The 15,380-nt window shown below is 46.5% G+C and overlaps 1 protein-coding gene and 1 pseudogene across 1 annotated transcript in view; one reads left to right on the plus strand and one right to left on the minus strand.

The window, feature by feature from the left end:
- The window catches only part of CREG2 (cellular repressor of E1A stimulated genes 2), a 39,610-nt gene that overhangs the window by 10,406 nt on the left and 13,824 nt on the right, over nt 1-15,380 (plus strand).
- Nucleotides 1,462-7,356, minus strand: LOC116270371 (annotated as a pseudogene).

Raw genomic sequence — 15,380 nt, forward strand, 5'->3', positions numbered from 1 at the left:
AATAAATATTGATGGACAGAGAAAGGCCACCCAAAAATGTCTCTTTCCCTGCAATATCTTCCCTTACAGAGCATGCAGCCTTGGACAGCATGGGTTTTAGGTTTGTACCTTCTTGGTGAATCAGGGCAGCAAGGCCTTGGGACCAGGGAGGACTTGTCTGTGGGGTGATATTCTCCCGGATCATATTGGATCAATTTTCATTTTGAAGATCAGGATGTAAATGAAACCCAAAGAGGTTTTATCAGATGCTTTTCCTGAAATAAAAACATTTCTTTTTGTTGAAAGAGTAGAATACATTTTTGTTATACAACAGTTTGTGTGGTTTAAAAAAAATTTCTTTTCATAGAGTACATTTTCACATTAGAGATTCCCACACTGGGAAAAAAATAACAATTTATCACTTAGAGTTTTATATTTGTGGACAGATTGTTTTAGTACAAGTAAAACGTCTTTGAGAATTAAGTCTCAGTTTAGAATTTATAATATTTTGATACATCTCCAAGGGGGGGAACTGATCTTTAAATGGAACTTCTCTATATTCGGAAGCTGTCCAAGCTTTTCTTCCTAGGATTTAGAAATTCATGATGTGAGAGGAAATCAGCATTTCCTAATTTTACAGTTTCCCTAGTCTAGCTGGTGTCTACTGACGAGAGAGGGAAGTTTTCTAAAATTAAACACTGTCTAATTTTCTGCAAAGTTTTTCTTCCTGAATTAACCGTATTTTCTTCTGTCCATTATTCCCAGGGCAAATAGAGGAGAAATTTGATCATGTGATAGTAACAAATCTGGACTCTCTTTCAGAGATTATTAAATTAAAAGGCAAAAGCTCGTATCATGTTGAGTTATACTGTGAGTCTTGTGAGAAGCTGGGAGGCAACCCCACCAGAATACAGGCCTTGGTCTCACAATTTTTGGATAAGATTCTTCTCAAACCTTTTTCCTCAAAGATTAAATTCTGGGCCAGGCGAGGTGGCTCATGCCTGTAATCCCAGCAATTTGGGAGGCCGAGGCAGGCGAATTACTTGAGGTCAGGAGTTCGAGACCCACCTGGCCAACATGGTGAAATCCCGTCTCTATTAAAAATACAATAAAATTAGCTAGGTGTGGTGGTGTGCGTCGGTAGTCCCAGCTACTTGGGAGGCTGAGGCAGGAGAATCACTTGAACCCGGAAAGTGGAGGTTGCAGTGAGCCGAGATCAAGCCACTGCACTCCAGCTTGGGTGACAGAGTGACACTCTGTCCTAAAAAAAAAAAAAAAAGATTAAATTCTGAAAATAACCACGCGATTAAGAGAAGATGTGTGTTCAATGGACTTCTCTGTTATTTCCTCCTTATTGTGAGTTGAATAGCACAAGAAAGCAGAGGCAAAGAGGCAGACACCAGTTTCCCTTTCCTTCAATAACATAAGCATGGGCAGATGTCCCTCCATTACATAAATGTATGCATGGGTTTAAGTATTCCATCAAAAAGGTTGGAGCTTCCACAGCCTGGCAGCAGCTTCGCAGGTGCCCGTGTCGCTACAGTTGAAACAGCACAGCCCAGCAAAGCTGAAAGCTGAAAGTGCCGAAAGGCTTGCTTTGACAGCTTTCTGTGATGCACCCCCTTGAACACAGTCAGTAACAACTTATCCAAGGCCCCAGTGACTGTGGAGAGGAAGGGCTGCAGCCGAAGCATAGGCCCTCGCAGAGCAAAGGTTCAAGTAAGCAGCTGGGAGCAGGCCCAGCAGCAAAACACTGTCAGCCCTTTTCACTGGTTCAGGGGAGAGACACAGCCTTGGAACCAGAATGGTGGCTCGGTGTCAGGTGAATGTGCTGCACCTCACCCCATCCCGGGGTAGGGTGGTCCTGGGGAAATGCCTAGACGTGAGCAGGTCTGACCGCTGGGGTTCGGAGAGGCAGAGCTTGGCCTCCTGGGGCGCCACAGAAGGCACTCAGCCACCTCACTCCTGAGGGCTCCGGAAAACCTTCCTGTTGATAGTCTGGGCAAATCCTAGTTTCCTAGGTAGGCTGGTTTGACTATCAAGAAAGGAGGATCCAGCAGTACTTTTGCCTCTTCCTCCAAAGGCTCTTAATGAAAGATGGCCATGGGTCACAACCCTTCTTTTTTTTTTTTTTTTTTTTTTTTTTTGAGACGGAGTCTTGCTCTGTTACCCAGATTGGAGTGCAGTGGCCGGATCTCAGCTCACTGCAAGCTCCGCCTCCCAGGTTCACGCCATTCTCTGGCCTCAGCCTCCCGAGTAGCTGGGACTACAGGCGTCCGCCACCTCGCCCGGCTAGTTTTTTGTATTTCTTAATAGAGACGGGGCACAACCCTTCTTATTGCCCCAGGATGAAGGCGTCCCTGCCTCACCATGACCAGTGGCTCTTGGCAGAGCCCTTTGATGGACAGGCCTCGGTGTGGTTTTGCAAACTGAAAAGATTCCAGTTTGCAAAGGAATCTAGTTTCTGAGGGGAGGCGCCAGACCCTGGAATGGATTGAAGCCCAGTGGGCCTCAGTGAGACCTAGAAGGGAAGCCTCTCAGAAATGAGGATCCCTGGGAATGACTTGCCGGTAGGGGCGCTTATTGAAGATGCAAATTAGCACTGAGGATCACACCAGAGCAACTGGGATGGTGTTCAGGGACGTAGATGGAATCCCTACCCTGTCTCCTAGGCAGCCCCTTATACCGCAGACACGTCAACAGGAAGAGGAGCTGCTTCCCTGAAGCGGGGTAACTGAGGGGAGCGTGTCAGCAGGAGGGCCAGTTTGCCTTTATGTCGTGGGTTCGAGATTAAACCCTTAGTGCAAACAACTCAATGAGGGTGCACCAAGGCTAATCGTTTCTTCTGTGTGAAAAGTAAAAAGAGATTCTGGAAATGCGAATGGTCTGTGGCCACTCCTCCCCCAGCCTCCATCTTTTTAACTATGCTTGTAGGAAAAAAATGTCAAACGATAGATGAAAACCTCAAACCAATCTAATTGCAAAGGCAGGCCCTGGGATTTGTTCCCCTAGAACTAGACTTAGAAAGCGCTCTATTCACTCAGTCATTTCTAGATGAGCTGGATCAAGCGAACACACAGGGAGTACCTGCTTGCAGCAGCTGGCTTGCTAAGAGCCAAGATGCATCTCTGTCTGGAGCCTGTGTCCACCTGAGACGGAATGTACATTTCAAAGCCCAGGGCCCAGACTTAACTGGATATAGAAGCTGAATCCAATTTCTCTTCAGTGAATCTTGTTCATTCCTTTTGAAAGGAACATATAAGTTTAAATAAATTGCTCTCTGTTCTGATTCATGTTACCTCTCCTTTGCTATACCTTCTTGTATTCCTAGAGCTAATATTAACCTGAGTCGTTTTTTTTTTTCTTTTTTTTCTTTTTTCTTTTTGAGACGGAGTCTTGCTTTGTCGCCCAGGCTGGAGTGCAGTGGCGGGATCTCGGCTCACTGCAAGCTCCGCCTCCCGGGTTCACGCCATTCTCCTGCCTCAGCCTCTGAGTAGCTGCGACTACAGGCGCCCGCCACCTCGCCCGGCTAATTTTTTGTATTTTTAGTAGAGATGGGGTTTCACCGTGTTAGCCAGGATGGTCTCGATCTCCCGACCTCGTGATCCACCCGCCTTGGCCTCCCAAAGTGCTGGGATTATAGGCGTGAGCCACCGCGCCCGGCCAACCTGAGTTGTTTTTGTTGTTGTTGCTTGAGACAGAGTCTGGCTCTGTCACCCAGGATGGAGTGCAGTGGTGCCATCTCAGCTAACTGCAACCTCTGCCTCCCAGATTCAAGCAATTCTCCTGCCTCAGCCTCCTGCTGGGGGACTACAGGCAGGCGCCACCATGCCTAGCTAAGTTTTGTATTTTTTTTTTTTTTTTTTGAGATGGAGTCTCGCTCTGTCGCCCAGGCTGAAGTGCAGTGGCCGGATCTCAGCTCACTGCAAGCTCCGCCTCCTGGGTTCACGCCATTCTCCTGCCTCAGCCTCCCAAGTAGCTGGGACTACAGACGCCCGCCACCTCGCCCAGCTAGTTTTCTGTATTTTTTAGTAGAGACGGGGTTTCACCGTGTGGGCCAGGATGGTCTCGATCTCCTGACCTCGTGATCCGCCCGTCTCGGCCTCCCAAAGTGCTGGGATTACAGGCTTGAGCCACCGCGCCCAGCTAAGTTTTGTATTTTTAGTTGAGATGGGATTTCACCATGTTGGCCAAGCTTGTCTAGAACTACTGGGCCTCAAGTGAGCCACCCGCCTCGGCCTCCCAAAGTGCTGGGATTACAGGTGTGAGTCACCACACCTGGTGGATAGCTCTTTTAAAAACAACTCAGGGCAGGGCGTTGAGTTGATGGGGTGAAACCCTATCTCTACAAAAAATACAAAAATTAGCCAAGTGTAGTGGCACACGCCTATAGTACCAGCTACTCAGGAGCTAAGGTGGGAGGATCCATTGAGCCCAGGTTGGTCGAGGCTGCAGTGAGCAGCAATCATGTCACTGCACTCCAGCCTGGGTGACAGAGTGCAGACCCTGTTCTCAAAAAATAAATAAATAAATAAATAAATAAATAAATAAATAAATAAAAATAAATAAAAGCACTGTCTAAGAAGAGTCAGAGAACTTTGCAAAGAGAAAGCTTGATGAGCCAGTGTTCAAGTATTCTTTCACCTTCCTCTCGTTTCTGAGGTCATATCTCATAGTAACCTGCAGTCACTTCTCTCCCCCTAATTTTATTTCAACCCTGTTGAGCTTTGTCTCTGTGGTTCCTGTCTATTTCATGAATTCACTAATGATTGTAGTTCCTCTGTCATTACACTATCCTTTTCCTTTACCTTCTGACCACCTGTCCCCATCCAGCTTATCAATGTTTTATTTATCTGTTAGACATGACTCCATCTTAAGCAGAAATGATACAAGTAAGTGATGAGAATGTGATGCCCATAAATATACATCCACCAAAAAGCTTTCAGGGCTGTTAAGATGGACATAAGGGTTTCATTGCAGGACTTTCAGCCCCTGGCAGTCATTAAGCTTCTTTCTGTCTCTATGGATTTTCCTATTCTGGACATTATATAAATGGAATTATATAATACATGGGTTTCCGTGAATGACTTCTTCCACTTTAGCGTAATGTTTTCAAAGTTCATCATGTTGTAGCATGTGTCTATAATTCATTCCTTTTTATGGCTGAGTAATATTCCTTTGCATGAATATACCACATTTTATTTATCCATTTTTATTTACCCATTCATCAGGAGTTGATGAACGTTTGTTTCCATGTTTTGGCTCTCATAAGTGATGCTGCTATGAGCATTCATGGACAAGTTTTTGTGCAGATATGTGATTTCATTTCACTTTGGTATATACCTAGGAGTGAAATTGTTTGGTCTTATGGTAACTGTGTTTAACTTTTTGGAGAACTGCCCAACTGTTTTCCTAAATGTATGAGGGTTCTGATTTCCCTGTGTCCTCACCAACACTTGTTATTGTCTATCTTTTTTATCATACCTGTCCTCGTGGGTGTGAAGTAATATCTTGATGTGGTTCTGATTTGCATTTCCCTCATGACTAATGATGCTAGCATCCTTTTGTGTGCTTATTGGCCATTTGCACATCTCTTTCGGGGAACTGTCTATTTAAGCCCTTTACCTGTTTTTAAATTTGGTTATCTTTTTATTGTTGAGTTGTAAGAGTTCTTTATATATTCTAGATATAAACCTTTCTAGATATATGACTTGCAAATATTGTGCTTATATGTCTTTGTCTAATTTTCTCCTCTTTTGTCTTGGAAGAAGCAGGAAAACTGCTGAAGATTCAATATTGACATTCCAGGTGCATATGCTCTTTGTCAATGTCTTTTTGCTCTTATAGGCTGGGCTTTCCCCATCAGACAAGCAAATAATTGAAGTAACATTCCTGAGATGATAAAGAAGTGTATCTAAGTTATCTAGCGTGTAGAAATGGTAAGAAAGTGTCTAAACATGCGAAAAGATTTCAATTAATTGAAAGGAATTTGGGAGGGAAAGCTGTTACTCCAAACGTATAAAGACAAGGTAGGGAGATACTAATGATAAATTCAATTCAACATGAATTAAGCATACTGAGTACAAGCCAACGTATTAAATATTGTGGTGAAAATAAGACTTTCTTCCTTCAAATGAGATTTACTGAGCACTTACTATAAGCCAGGCATGCGTAGGCATGAACACTTAGAGGCACAGGCTTTTCTTACCTCCCTGCTTATTTGTCACCATCATTTGAATCAAGACAGCAAGGTGTAACACGTGACCACATATACAAAGTCCCCTAACAGTTAACACCAAGGCTCTCCACAATAGGGGAGCTGAGTAGGGTTCCACAGCATGGCTGCAGTTTCCTCCACCTTGACATCCTCATTCCCCATCTGTATGTGTCCATTGATCTACCCATCATCTCCAGCTCAGCCTGCCCAACCTGACCTGGCCTTCAAAAATAAGACACTAAGCTCCTCCTTGGTGTTCCTTCCCTTCTTTACCTCTTTCTTCTCACCTTAAGACGATATCTCAATTTTCTAGTCCTGTGGACTAGAGTTCCCTCACCGATTTATTCCCCAGGATTTCATTTTCTTCCTCTCTTGTGACTCAGCCTCCTGGGACTTCCCAGTCCAAGGCTCTTTCCTCTGGAAAGCCCACCCCCTTCCCTGGTCTTACTGATCTTGGTTCGTGCAGCCATTTCCATCCTGCTTGTTTGTCCCTGAGGTCTCTGCAGCACAGGCAGAGCTAAGGCCAGCTGGGGCTGCTGGCCAATGTGACCCTTGAAACAGCAAAGCTTCCCCTGTAAAAAGAGATGAGACTCCAGTGTGCTTAGAAGTATTTACGGCCTGGAAGGGCCCTGGCCATCCACTCCTGCCTTTCGTCGTTCAGACTAGGAGGCTGAGGGCCTAAGAACCGCAAGACGGAAAAATGGAAAGTGCAGTAATTAGTCTTCATGACCATACGCTGCTCCCTGCTGTGTGGTCCCTACAGACAGCTCCAGTCCTGGCTCAGCCTCCCTTTGCCTTTGGCCTCTGCTCTCCCTGTAGCCACTTTCTTCCCTTTAAATGAATCACGCATCCAAATGGCAGGCAGGTCCCTTTTTAAATGCATTGTTTGTGGCGCATCTCTAATGACATGAACAGCAGGCTTTTGGAAAGGACAATTGAACATGCGGTGCAGGGAGGGTGTCACTCCATAGCACATGTCCCGTATTAGAGTAGGGGTCACCTCCCGGATCCTCTGTGATACAGAAAAAGAAAAAAGGCGGAGCACCCCCTGATGCTTCCTTTTGTCTATGGAGGCCTCTGCGGGGCACGGGGCAGGGGGTGAGGGCGGAGTGGGGGGGCGGGGCAGGGGGGATCATGGGTCTATTCTTGACGTCTGCCATCCGGGTTGAGGCACAGGGACCCAGGGCTGAGCAGCGAGAGACCTGCCTGCCCAGGTCAGTTCCTGGCAGTGTCTGCGGAAATGGCAGAGGGAACTCAGAAGGAATCTGAGAAGTGGTTTCAGAGTGGCCTCCAATCAGAGGTCAGCATGGTAGCAAGACCCTCAGCAGGCAGGGAGCTGCCAGGATGCCCCATTTCAGTCCCAGAGGATCACCTGATCCTGGAGATGAGTCAAGAGGGCCCTGGGGTGACCCTGAAGCCTGCTTTCTCGGCCTGCCTGCTAGCTCAGGGCTTGGGAGCAGGTCTGAGGCCAGGCTGACCCTGTTGGGCTTGATTCTGGAACCATTTGGTGGGCTGCAGCATGACTAAACCGCTCAGGAGCAGCCTGCGCCCAGGAGAGCCACCTGATTCTGTTGAAAATGCCAATTCTGGGCTCCAGCAGTCTCTGAAAATAAGGACTTTGGGACCTGCACTTTCAAGGAGCAGCCAGAGTACTTCTGATGCACAGTTAAATAGGAGAATTACGACATTAGAGAAAAGGGCTTCTAATTTGAGGCTCATCAATTTGAGTCCTAAGCCCTCCAATTAATATCTGCCTGGCTTTGAGAAACTTAATTTGTCTGATTCTCAATCTTCTTCACCCTAAAATGGGAATAATAGTACCCTAAGTCCACTGTGGGGATGAAATGTTTCAATGTGTGTAAAGTTTTGAGCACACACTCAGTACTATAAAATGGTAGCTATGGTCAGTAACAAGTGTTTCTTCTGCACAGGACTGGGATGGCAGAGACTGGGAAAAAAGATGGAAATCAATAGTGCCCTATTTACACTGTACGCCTCCTATGTATAAAGGGAGGAATAGTATATGATATACATAAAGAGTTATAGAAATAACTCATGTGATTCTTACAAGAGTCCCATGAGAGAGGGACACTTGTTAGCACCTTTTTAAAAATGAGGAAACTCAGGCACAGAGGGTGTGAGGGACTTGCTTTAAGGATCCACAGACCAAATCCTCATAGGGCTGGGATTCACTCCCAGGCAACCTGGCTCCCGAGCCAGACTGTTACCCACTGTATTCCCTGCCTCTGTGGGATCAGCTGCATCCCAGAGGCAATGAGAACCCCCACCCACATTTCAGAAAGCACTGATTCAGAAGCTGCAGAACCAACAAAAACACAGAAATATTTTTAAAGTTGATTTGAATTGTTCAAATATCATATCCATCATAGGCTTGCACCGCAATAGAGGCAAGACATGAAACTTGCTCTAAATACACGCACACAGGTCCATGTGGGCCACATATTCCAATAAAGCATTCGCGTGGACAAATACTCACTGAGCATCTGCTGAGTAACGAACCGTGCTAAACACCGTCACGGATAAATGCGAAAAAAGAGAGCTGCCTTTGAGGGGAGGGAGGAGGTATAAGACGCACGTGGAAACACGCATCAGTCAAACTGCTTGTGTTAAATCCCTTACAAGTTATCGGCCTGTAGAAGATTGGTGGGAGAGAGAAGCTCTTATGAGCCAGTGGTGTCTTCTTGGTCTTCACCTCTTCCTGCTCTGCCCAGTCCACCCTCAAACCTCCACTCATATGTGCCAGTGACTCCCAAATGTATAGTCCCAGCTGAGACCACTCATCTGAGCTCTAGACCCAAGTCCACCTGCTTCCTGGGCACCTTGAACCCAACCTCCTCTCCTCCCCAGAGGCCTCCTCTACCTGGGCTCCCCATCTGCATGGCAGACTCAGCTGCCAGCTGTGGCTCCTTCTCCCTCTCACACCCCCACCCAGTCCACAAGGCTCACCTGCTCTACCTCCCAGACCTCTCCCGGCTCACTGCTTCTCTCCACCCCCTGGCCCAAGCCCTTAGCATCACTCACTGTGTTCTAAATTCTCCCAACTAGGTCTCCCTGGATCAATGCATTCTCCATTCTAAAGTTAGAGGGATATTTTCAAACACCTGTCTCATCATTCTACTGTCGAGCTTAAAATCCTTCAATCTTTCCCATTGCTGGGAGTTTCTAAAATCTTAGAAACTTAGCGGAAATTTCTAAAATCTTAACATGTCCTGCGAGGCCTAAATGGCCCACCCCGGCACAGTTCCAGCCTTAGACATCACTCTCTTGCCTTGTCTTTATCCTGGTCCCAGTGGCCTTTTGGCTCTTAGTTTGTGCAAATAACAGTAACAAAATACCACAGACTGGGTGGCTTATAAACAACAGAAACTTATTTCCTGCAGTTCTGGAGGTGGAAGGCCAAGGCTGAGGCAGATTTAGTGTCTGGTGAGCACCTGCTTTCTGGTTCATAGGTGGCACCTTCTCACTGTGTCCTCACATGGCACAAGGGGCCGGGGAACTCTGTGGGGCTTCTTTTATTATAAGACACTAATCCCATTCAGGAAGGTGGGAAGCACTTTTCTCTAGCGTGCTTTCCTGCCCACCCCCTTACCTGATTCCTACTCATTGCCTAAGGTTCAGCCTTCATTGACCTTCAGAACTTCATTGACTCTCAGGATTCCATGTTGTAATAGCAGGCGATGAAATCAGTAATTGTGTGGCAAGTTGTCTGGTGTCCGTGTCTCCTGCCGGAGTACAGCTCCCTGAAGGCCAGGACCACGTCTTTCTTGCTGTCTGCAGCCCTCAGCAGGTGCAGGGCCTGGAGCACAGTGTGGGAGTATTTGTTGGTTGCATATGAGGAATATTCATGGGAGCATTAAGGAAGGGCACTTTCATTTCCCACTGCTACTGTAAGAAATTGCCACAGACTTCGTGCTTTAGAACAGCACAGATGTCTTCTTTTTTTTTTTGAGATGGAGTCTTGCACTGTTGCCCAGGCTGGAGTGCAATGGTGCAATCTCGGCTCCCTGCAAGCTCTGCCTCCTGGGCTCAAGCGATTCTCCTGCCTCAGCCTCCCGAGTAGCTGGGACTACAGGTGCATGCCACCATGCCCAGCTAATTTTTTGCATTTTTATTAGAGACGGGGTTTCACTGTGTTGGCCAGGCTGATCTCAAACTCCTGACCTCATGATCCGCCCACCTCAGCCCCCCAAAGTGCTGGGATTATAGGCGTGAGCCACCGCACCCAGCCACAGATGTATTCTTTTATAGTTCTAGAGGGCAGAAGTCTGAAATGAGTCTCACAAAGCTAAAACCAAGGTGTGGGCTGAGCTGCTTCTTTCTGGAGGCTCCAGAGGAGAAGCCGTTTCCTTGCCTTTTCAGCTCCTAGAGGCTGCATGCATTCCTTGGCGCGTGGCCCCTTGCTTACCTCTCTCGGGGCTTGCTTCTGCCATCCCATCTCCTACTGCTCACTTGAGACTTCTGCCTCCCCCTAGGAGGATCTTCTGTTTACATTAGGCCCTCTGTGGGATCAGCTGCATCCCAGAGGCAATGAGAATCCCCACCCACATTTCAGAAAGCACTGATTCAGAAGCTGCAGAACCAACAAAAACACAGAACTTTTTTTTTTTTTTTGAGACGGAGTCTCGCTCTGTCACCCAGGCTGGAGTGCAGTGGCCGAATCTCAGCTCACTGCAAGCTCCACCTCCCGGGTTCACGCCATTCTCCTGCCTCAGCCTCCCGAGTAGCTGGGACTATAGGCGCCTGCCACCTCGCCCGGCTATTTTTTTGTATTTTTTAGTAGAGACGGGGTTTCATCGTGTTAGCCAGGATGGTCTCGATCTCCTGACCTCGTGATCCTCCCGTCTCGGCCTCCCAAAGTGCTGGGATTACAGGCTTGAGCCACCGCGCCCAGCCAACACAGAAGTATTTTTAAAGTTGATTTGAATTGTTCGAATATCATCTCCATCATAGATATGTATGGATATCCTGGATAATCTACGATAATCTTTCCCTCTCGGGCTCCCTCACTTAATCACATCTGCAAAGTCCCTGTTATCACATAAAGTCACATTCACACATTCTGGGGATTAGGACATCTTTGGCATCTGGGGATTAGGACATCTTTGGGGGAGCTGTTATTCTATCTACTGCAGGATGGAAGTAACAGTTTACATGGATTTGCAAGTGGAGATAGAAACATAGTGATTTATTCTAATGTATGCTGCAGCCCCCTTTGGTATGTTGGAGGTGTCATGATGGCAATTATTTATAATACAAATGTTTTAAATATGGAAATTAAAATGGGTCTAACACATGTGAGATTCAATTGATGAAGATAAATTTTAATATAATCTCAGCAGATCAAAGTTATAAATGAATGTGAAAACTCAAAGGAAAGGGGTCATATATTGAACTGTCTTGCTAGACAGTGCCTTGCCTCTCAGAGTGGACTGTTCAAACACGCCTGCTGCTCTCCTGTCCAGGAGGTGGGTCCACATCCCCCCTTTTCTGGTACCATCTGTTGTGTGTGGCTGGCCAGTGTCTGTTGAATCACAACATTTGACACTGGATAAGAGAAAATTCTAGCCCAAAATGAGTAAGGATATGTAATGGACCACTATTCCAGTTAAGCACATGCATTCATCCCTTGGTGTCCATGGGCAATTGGTTCCAGAAACCCTCCTCCAGTCCCCCACCAAAAGACGCCAAAATCTGTGGATGCTCAAGTCCCTGATGTAAAATGGGATAGTGTGCGTAAAACCTACACACAGCCTCCTGTGTACTTTGAGTCATCTCTAGATTACTTATAATACCTCATACAATCTAAGTGCTCTATAAATCGTTGTGATAGTATATTGATTTTTTATTTGTATTATTACTGTTATTATTATTGAGACAGAGTCTCACTCTGTTGCCCAGGCTGGAATGTAGTGGCACAATCTTGGCTCACCACAACCTCCACCTCCTGGGTTCAAGCAATTCTCCTGCCTCATCCTCCCAAGTTGCTGGGATTACAGGCACCTGCCACCACGCCTGGCTAATTTTTGTATTTTTAGTAGAGACGGGATTTTGTCATGTTGATCAGGCTGGTCTCGAACTCCTGACCTCAGGTGATCCGTCTGCCTTGCCCTTCCAAAGTGCTGGGATTACAGGCATGAGCCACTGCGCCTGGCCTATTTGTATTATTTTTTATTTTATACTGTAGCTTTTTTTTCCCCTAAATATTTTCAGTCTGTGGTTGGTTGGATCCACAGATGCAAACATCCATGAATGTGGAAGGCCAACTGTATGTCTAAGGCTTCGGAACAATACACATTTCATTCAGAGAAATCAGGGAAGTCATGGTTGGGAACATTGAATCGAGGGGTAAAAGAGACATCAACAGCCTGAAAATGGGCAAGCGTCATTCAGAGTCTCAAAAATCAGACGTTGGGAGGATCTGTGGGTGAACACAAATAACTTACATAGTGATTCTAGAACAGGCTGTTGAAGAGATGGTTTCTGTGCCCTAGGAATAGGAAGAAGTGGCCACCTACAGGCCATATTGGTTGGGAAGGATGTCATGTCAAAGACCATCCTTTTCTTTTATAGTTTAGCAGTGATGACGCGTTAGGAAACTGTTGTGGATTTCCCTGAGGCATTTGAAGAAACCCGCATGGTTGTATTCTCATAGATAAGATGGAATAACGTAAACTTGGGCAGATTTATATTTATTTCCCATATATCTAATTTCACAATGGGTGTGAAACTGTGGATGAAAGAACAATTGGGTCAATGACCGAAAGGGTCTACTGGTAGGGCGGGGTTTTATCTGAACTCTGTGTAGGAAATTTCTGCTTCCTTGACCTTTTGCAATACACTGAAAAGTGGGGGGAAGGGGTCTGGGAGCCAGAGGAAGGATTCTGGGGTTGAAACGACTGGAAGCTTGATACAGTGAGAGACACGGAAAACTACATATTTGGGAGACGTAGAAAATTGTCAAGAGAAGCCAATGTCATAACCAGGAAAATGGTGGCAAGAAGGGCAAGAAAACTGAGGGAAAAAATTAACTAGGACAGTATGAGGCATTATACTGGTATGCTGTAAAGTAAAATAAAAATTAAAAGAAAGATATTAATAAAATAGACAAGCTTTTTCTGTGCCCTGAGAATGGGAAGAAGTGACCACCTACAGGCAATATTGGTTGGGAAGGGTGTCACACCAAAGCGCATTCGTTTCTTTGATAGGTTTCCTATGATGATGAAGCAGGGAGCTATTGTGGATAGCATCCCTAGGAGGATGGAGTAGAGGGTGGTGGAGGTGAGACGCCTCCCCAGCCTTGCTCGCCTCCCACTGGCAGTTCTGGATCCCATAGTTTAACAGGGACATGGACAAGCTGGGATGTCTGAAAGCAGCCAGCCCGGAAAGGAGCAGTCTCAGGAACGACACAGTGCTTTCTGCAGATGCCGGAAAGGCTAACACCGAAGAGGAGAATCCTATTTGTTCTGGGGTTACCCTGGGGAACAGGAGTAAAACTGGCAGTGGGAGCTGCAGGCCTCGCATTTTTCGTCTCTGCTGCCATCCTCTTTCTCTTGCCTTCAGCACTGGGTGGAGGGCGCATCCTACGCTCTAGCTTCTCCAGCCAGGTTCTCACCACCCACACTCCAGATTTGCTAGCAAAGGCACCACATCCAGAATTTCCATTCTGCGCCTCCTACCCTGTATCCTTCTTGCTTGTGCAACCCTCCTGCAACATGCTTGGACCACGTGGAGCTGCCAACCCTTTGTCCCTGTCACGATCTTCCCAACTGTCAGCATGTCCTGGCTCCCCTTTCTCTTTGCCCAGGTTAGACTCCATGGTCCGTCTTCACGATTGCCCTGAGAGCACCTACACCTCCTCTGACCCTCTCGCCTCCTGCCTGGCCATACCCAACGCCTTTAAGCCCTGCTTCCACCTCCTCTGTTCCTGCACCCAGGTGGCTCAGGTCTGCCCAAAACCATGTGGCCGAACTGAGACTGCCCCTTTTCAATTCATGAACAGAACCCTCGCATGCATTCTCAGCACTCCTAGAAAATCCCATTTCATTTCCCCAGTAAGATCCCTTTTTTAAAGAGCAAACCTAAGCGCTCCCCTTCATTCTCTCTCAGTTGCAGATGATGCTTATACTTATTTGACACAGTATGAAATCACACCAGGCAACTCACTCCTCTCCCTCCACTAAGTCAAAAAGTTTACCTGCGTTTCCACCAGTGGGTCTCAAACAGGGACATTTGGCAGTGTCTGGAGACCTTTTTGGTTCTTCCAACTTGGGTTCAGGTGGGGGGTGCTGCTGGTATCTAGCAGGTAGAGCCCAGGGATGCTGCTAAATACTCTATTATGCGAAGGACAGCCCCTCACCTCAAAAAGTCATCCAGCCCAAGATGTCAGCCGTGCTAAGGTTGAGAAAGCCTGGTCTACACCTACCTTCCTTCTGTTACTATCTGGCTGGATACATCAGGGAGAGACAGAGCCTTGCGACGTATCTCAGTGGGTTCTATTGGCATTTGGGGTAGGACAGTTCCTTGTGTAAGATCGCCCCATACATTGAAGGACATTTAGAATTCCTGACCCCTACCCACCAAGTGCAAGGAGATAGAGCCCCTCAACCAGGTTTCTGTGAAAACCAGGATGCTCCCCAGATTTCCAGTTGCTTTTTATGGAGAGGAAACTTCTCCCAGTTGAGAACCATTGTACAATGATGGTGATTTTATCATTTGCAGGATTGGGCGGTCCAACCCACTTCCTTTTTTCGTGTCTCTGTGTGTGTGTGTGTGTGTGTGTGTGTGTGTGTGTTTGAGACAGGGTCTCACTCTGTCGCCCAGGCTGGAGTGCAGTGGCATGATCATAGCTCACTGCAGCCTCAATCTCCTGGGTTCAAGTGATCCTCCTGCCTCAGCCTCCTGAGTAGCTAGGACTACAGGTGTGCACCACCACGCCCAGCCAATTTTCTCTATATTATAAAAAATATTACAAAGGTTAAACAAATATTTTAATGTCATTTGTTCAGTATGTTTATATATATTGGTATAATTTCTGAAATCCTCAAAGAACATAACACATCCTTTCCTCCAACATTTTTCTTTACCACTGAACACCAACAGATAAAAATAAAACAGACTTTTAAATATACTATCAAGATATAAAGTGTTTGGGAAGGTTACATGT

This window comes from Papio anubis, chromosome 14 (genome assembly GCF_008728515.1).
Source record: "Papio anubis isolate 15944 chromosome 14, Panubis1.0, whole genome shotgun sequence".
Classification (NCBI taxonomy): Eukaryota; Metazoa; Chordata; class Mammalia; order Primates; family Cercopithecidae; genus Papio; species Papio anubis.